Genomic DNA, 7,282 nt, shown 5'->3' with positions numbered 1-7,282 from the left:
ACCAATTTTCCCAAAAGAGTAACATTTTAGGACAGCATAAATTTCCAACGGTGTTTAAAATTGTGAAAGCAGCCCTCTCACTTTCACATGGCTCAGCTAAAGTTGAAAGAGGGTTTTCTACCTTCTTACGCATTATGACCTCTGATAGGGCTAACATGTCAAGAGAGGGTTCTCATTGTTCATTTACATATTAAGGGAGCTCTACATAAGATATATGATGGGAAGGCACATCTTTTGTATATATATATATCTAAAGAGCTTTTAGATCTGGCACTTCTGTGAGCAGCGGAGGAAATTGAAGGAAAACAACAAGAAAGAGAAGCAAAGGAAAAGCAACAAGCAGCTGAAGAACTAAAAAAAAAACTTGAGAAAGGAACAATTGAAGAAAAAGAATATACCTTAAAACGTCTAAGGGATGAAGAAGAGGAGAGACAAATATCTGATAGGTTCTGAAGGAAACAAATGAACAGTTCAAAGGCTATTAAGAACAAGGATCTTGGAGCCGATGTAGGACAAGTAATGCTTGACACTGCCACAAAGATGACAAAGGCTGATAAAATTCAGAAAAGTGTAGGAAAACTAAAATCTTCATTAATTACTACCTTTTTCAAGAAAAAACTCAAAGAGGAGTGGTCATTATCATAAGGTATATCATCATAAGTTTGTATGAGTAAAAGGAGGCAAAGGAAATTAGTCTGAGCAGCTGTAATTGTTTTCATCTTATGAAAATGAGTTTACTGCAATTCAGTTTTCTATGTACGTGGTTTTGCTTACACAGTTTTACAAAGACAATCTGGATATTTTTTTCATTTCTTGAATTTAATATATTATTGCGGTTATGCTATGTTATCTATGATCTACATAGAACGGGACGTATGCAAGAGGTGTCATAGCAATAACCAAACTTTCTTAATAATCTAGACATTGATAATTTTGTACACCAATAAATTCGTGATTAATTTTTTCGGTTGAAATAAAAGAATAGGATGTGTGGGGAATGTTTGTAATGTGTGTAATTTTGATCAGTAGTGTCTATTTGAAACTTCCCAAGTACTGACTCATGACTAGGCATTGACAAATATGAAACATGTACATACCTTTTGCTTATTGATGTCGTCTAGATGAACAATATGATCCACACTAGTAACAAGGTGTTCCTCCTGATAGGTCTTCGATGCTACTAGTGCACTGACTTTGGAAAAGCCGAGTAGTTTTGTTACTCGACTCGAGGCGAGGTTATGGAACTTCCTGTACTCGTGGTGAAATACGTAAAGATGTGAACCTCTGAAATTCACTTCTGTCATCATATTTGTCAATGCATGATCTTACTCGTTGAATTGTGAAAGCTAGCTGACTTCAGTGTTTGGCAAAGATTTCAAAGATGGAATTACATAGCAATTTTACAGATGAAGCATCCATTAATTAATCACAATTTAGTTTTGAAATATCCATCATTTCCTTTCGCTGTTCGTTGAATGTCCTTTGAAGAATAATGAACTAAAAGTACAATCACGGACAAAGTTTAACGGTGATATTGATGAGCGTCCCTGACATTATATTGCAAAATTTGTTAATAACTGAGTTAATATATGCTTACCACTAAGATTTTGGAAGGTTGCATAAACATGGATGAATACAGGGATGCAAACTACTTTTGAGGTCAAAATTACTGACTTTAAAGTAGTTTACATCCCTGTATTCGTAGTATTCATTCATGTTTATGCAACCTTCCTACAAGTTTCCAAAAATCTTAAGTGATAATTTTTTATAGCCTTTAGTGCAATCTAAATGAACAAAATATATTTAAAAAATGTTATATAACAAAGTTCCTTGGATATAATACGTAAGAGAAATATCATACTTTATCTAACACTAAGTGAAAAAATGCACGACTGGATCAATAATCGAATCCAGTTCTCCAGCTTATCGTGTCGATTCATTAACCACTATGCTACCCAATCCGCTTTCTGAACATGCATTTGTCTATTCACTCTTGCGGTGGTTGCTCAGCCATGAATTTTCACCTATCGAAGAATTCCAACCGTTAGAGTTGTTTTATGTTGTAGATTCTAGATTGTTCAAACACAACAGTTGTGGTGCAGTTCATAAAGTCGCTGAATAGCTGAGCACAGACCTCAAGAACGACAGAATGCGTGACTGTTCAGGGAGCTAAGTAGATAGCATAATGGTTAATCCATCAGCACAGTCAAACGGAGAACCAGGTTCGATGACTATCCAGTTGGGTATATTTTACTTTTTGTATATCAAGAAACCAATTTTTCACAAATGTTCTTCGTGTATCCCTACAATATACAAACGCCCGAGAAGTTTCTAACCATTTCTGGGAAGGAGCACTTGAATTCAAATGAAGTGTTTATAATACCGAAGAAGACACGGTAAGTCAAGAAATCACAGCAGTTCAACATGACCGCCCACCACATCCAAGCAAAGTTACCATCTCTCCGCGGTGCACCTGAACATACGCTGCAACATTGCTGGGATAATTCTACGCACTGATGTCGAAAGTGCATTCACACAAGTACGCCAGACCGCTAATCTTCACTTTGTACATCTGACTCTTGATGTGACCCCATAAAAAGAAGTTCAAGGGCGTTAGATCACGCGAGCATGTATCCAAAATCGTTGGTGAGCCTTGTCCAATCCAGCATCTCGTTGAGGTAATCATACACAATGTGCTGTCTTATTAAAACACTACCGAATCCAGAATGTTGGTGGCAAACAGTTGCAGCTGCAGGAATTACTGAAGCATGTCCAGGTACGATGTTGCTGTGATTGTTGCTTCAACAAAGAATGGACCGTAAATGCGCTGTTGAGTGATTCCTAACCACACGTTCACCTTGGGAGTGTTACATTCCAATTTCATGATCGATTGGTTGTTCTTCAGTCCATACCTGGTGGTGTGGCGATTAACGAGGCCAAGGTATGAAAGGTAGCCTCATCACTGAACACGATGTGTGCCGCATAGTCTTCAGGTTCAAGATGATGGAAGTACGTGGATGTGATCAGCCTTTTTCTTCAGTACGAAGCGCATGCCTTGTTTCCGACTGAGACATGTCGACGCTTTTGGACTCTGCTCGATCGCCTATCGTATGGTCTCCACAGTTTCCTGTGATGTCTATGTCCACCCAAAACGTTTCTCGTCACGAACACTTTCAGTTCGCTGGAACCTGTTGACCAAACTTCTAATGGTTGTTCGCGTTGGGGCTTCTCTATGGTAACGTAAGCGAAACCGTTCTTAGACCTCAGCAAAGGGTAGTTCATTGAGTCTGCACCTTACGAAGTATATTCGGTGTTGTATGGTCGACATCTTTCACATTACTTGTAATAAAGAGACAGGCATTAATTCATTGAGTATCCACCTTACAACGCCTATTCGTTGTTAGTCAACATCTTCCAGATTCCCTGCAATAAAGAGACAAAAATTAGCGTTTTCCCAGAAATGGTTAGGGACTTGGGTACCCTGTATATAAATTTCACATTCAAATTTTGTAAATATTTGTTACACTCTTAGAGACTAGATTTATACATATTATAGGGATGCCCACAGGGAATGCTTGAAAAAATATGTTATGAAACATTGTGCTTTCCCTATATTTTTCTTATTTACTTTGCACCAAGATCAACAAAAAGTTAGAGCTGTAAGAAAATTTATAACATCAGCTGTACGTTACCAAATTTGGACCAAGTATCAGAAATGATTTGTCACTTTTGGAAAATATGAGCTTTCTTGAAAGCTAATATTCGCTCTTATTCTGGGTATACAGAAGCAATAATAAATCGATGCAAAACTTCTTCCTTCTCTGGCCTTAGACATTAGATTTCGAAATCACGCAATACAGCAGATAAATATGTTAGCTTGCCATTAATGACTGGACACTACTACGAAAGTTTTGGTTTTATTTTTGATTGATTTAAGTTTAGTGTCCCTTTCAGCAGCGAGGTTATATGAGACGTGGACTTACAGCTTAACGTGAGATCCGAACCACGTGAGCTGCTGCCGGCAATCGAATCCGGGTCTCCCATGCCAAAGGCGCATACGCTAACTGCTTAGCCACGAGAGAGCTCTGCCACTAGGAAAGTGTTCATCTTGCGCTGATAAGGAGCTATTGTGCTGCCAAAATGTCTTGAGCCGTGGCAACAATGCGAACTAAAGCTCACACTCACGCTTGAGCCAATAAGGGTTCAGCTGTTGCTAAGCGAGAGAAAGGGAGTGGAATTCCGTCAGCCGATTGCAGCGCTTGCTACGGAAGACTAGGGATCAAGTCAATGTGTCATATCTTTAGTATTCCGTATGCCCGTTACTCGTCGTGGTGATAGCCTCGACCCTTCTAGGAAGTCTTTGCGCAAGGTTGCCGTAGACTACATAAGATGTTAGTCTTTTCTCTCATAACCTGACGAATGGTGTGATGGTGATCTTGGGGCGTTGTGTAATGGCCTTCAATCGGCGTTTCAACTTGTCCTAAAGATGTTCAATAGAATTGAGGTGAGAGCATTGGACAAGCCAATAGAGCACTTGCACCTTTATATCCTCAAACCGCTTTGTGATTAAAATAAATGGCCTACTATCGAACTGTTGCCAAAGGGTAGATAGTGCAGAATTGTCTAGAATTGCACGATAGGCGTTAGCATTCATGGATCCAGGTATTAACACTAGGGATTGTGGTCCAAACCATGACAAATAGGCCCACACCATAATTTCTCTACCACAAAATTTCACAGTAGGGACAATGCACCCCATTCCATCTGGTATACGCCTGGCCTAGTCATGTTCATTTGATTGCCACATGTTGCGTAATCCCGCACTCCATAAGATATTCTTTCACTGTCCTCTCATGCCTTGTTTTTATTACTGTAATCGGCGGCGGGCGTTGCTCGTCTAAGATATTACAAGCCCCTATCAGACAATTTTTGTGCCTTATTTGGTCGGAACTGCGTTTTATCTAGTTCCTATTTCATTACCTTATACATTAGCAAGTGAAACCTGAAACCCGCAGATCTCAAGTATTGAAATGGTCGAATCAGTGATCCCCAATGAACGTGCCTCTTCCAGCTGTAATTAATTATCACTGTTCTATCATTTCGACTGTGAACGCTTCGGTAGGTCTCTCCTGATGACGCACTGTCTCCTCACTACCACACGAAGCGTGACGCCAGAAGTGCCTGTTATTCAGGGGATGTCCGCATCAATGACGAGGTAGTGTATTTTTTTATATAGTGTTGCTCCCTAGTACCACCATAATTTCTTAAAAGTTTAGAACATATCTACACATTTTAAGAAATAATGTGATACGAAACGACACTATACAAAAATGTAAATAGCTGAAGTCAATCAAATTTTCACTTCATGTGATTCATAGAGAGAGAAAAAAAATGAACTGTGGCACTCTCAGGACGACCACAACTTTTCAGGGGATTGCGGTAGAGCACTCACTTCTGGCGTGTGGTGTTTGGTTCAATCTCGGCTTCCACCGAAAAATAGGGGATGATAGGAGAATAGAAAGAAATGCAGAGGTATTATTAAACGCTTGCAAGAACATGGATTTAGAAGTAAATGCAGAGATAACTAATACATGGAAGTTCGTCGGGATCGTAATACTGCAAATTACGGATGCTCTAAAATATCAAATAATACTTTCGATAAAGTGGATACTTTCAAATATCTAGGATCAATATTAACTGGCCAAAACCATATTCACTAAAAAATTAAATATCGACTAAAAGCAGGTGATTCGTGTTATTATTCAATTCAAAATCTTTTGTCGTCGCTAATTCTGTCGAGGAATTTGAAACTTAAAATAGTATATAAAACGCTAATTATGCCTGCTATGCTGTATGAGTACTTAACATGGTGGCTTATTCTCAGGAAAGAACGCAAACAAAGTATTTCAGAACACGGTCCTGAGATGAATATTCAGACCCAAGAGGAACTGGAGTAGTGAATGGCGGAAACTTTTTTAACGAAGAACTGCATAATTTATACCGCTTGCCAAACATTGCTAGGATCATCAAGTCGGAGACTCACGTGGGCAGTTCATGTAGCTAGAATGGAAGAAAGTAGAAACGTTTGTAAAGTTTTAACTGGAAATCCAATTGGAAAACAACCATTAGGAAGATCTAGGTGCAGATGGGAGGATAATATTAGAATAGATCTCGCAGAAATAAAAATATGAAGCAGAAACTGGATCCGGGTTCCATAGGCCATAGAGTTAGTTAAATATTTAGTTATGAAATACGAACAAAATCATGTGAGTCACTTCTGAGAATATCGTCAGAAAAAGAATCACCCAGAAGAGTAAATTATCCATTCTCGATTTTCCCCAGAGAAATTACATATAATCGTTAGTAATTTTTTTTTTTTTTTTTTTTAGAAAAGTATTTTCTTCTTAATTTTTACTCTTCACAGTAAACTACACTTATTTTTAGGGGTAGGAAAAAATTAGAAAAGAAAAAAAAATACTGGAGAATCATAATTAAAAACCTAAACTTTAAAATTTGGTTGAGATACATTAAACCGTATGGCCTCTAGACGACTCGCAGTGGTACGAAATGCTTAAAACGTGGTCAAAATTCAAAATGTCTGTCAATAAAGTTAAAAAAAAAAAAAAAAAAAAAAAAAAAAAATACTGTGGGTTTTCACCTGAATACAAATTTGATATCAAAATAAAAAAATTGAAAATGGTGGACCCAATATGACGGATCAAATTAATACATTTAAATATGGCGGGTACAATTTAGAAACTTTTGCCAGTGCCTTGTTTCTCAAAGTTTGATATTTTCTTCTTGATATTTCTATATCAAGAAAAAGAGCTAGAGCTTCATCATTGGTATACACGTTGTGTGTGAAGACATTGATGTCATAGCTTTCACATACTTTTCTGCGCTCTATGGACTTGAAGACAAAACATCTTTGACAACTTTTGAAGCGCTCAATTTTACAGAACAGCGAAGACTCATTTGCGTAGCGTATGCCAATGTATTAATGTCATTATTATTGCGAATTTCATCAGTTCTTCTTCGCTTTGAACGTTCGCTTGAAGATAAAAATGCCGAAGAAGGTGGTCGACCTTTTTGATTCCTTGGTGTCTTCTCAGTATTACCAGATACACAAAACGATAACATAACACTTAGCCATTCATCATCATATTTCTTCATATCGTCACATATTTTAATACAACGAACACTCCTCGAAGATAGGCGATTTTCCAAATTTTCAACTATGATTTATAGATAGCTTTTCAAATGGTTTTTCATCAGAACAAGT

Source organism: Thermobia domestica, chromosome 2 (genome assembly GCF_964235325.1).
Source record: "Thermobia domestica chromosome 2, izTheDome1.hap1.1, whole genome shotgun sequence".
Classification (NCBI taxonomy): Eukaryota; Metazoa; Arthropoda; class Insecta; order Zygentoma; family Lepismatidae; genus Thermobia; species Thermobia domestica.
This window is presented reverse-complemented; position numbering follows the sequence as displayed.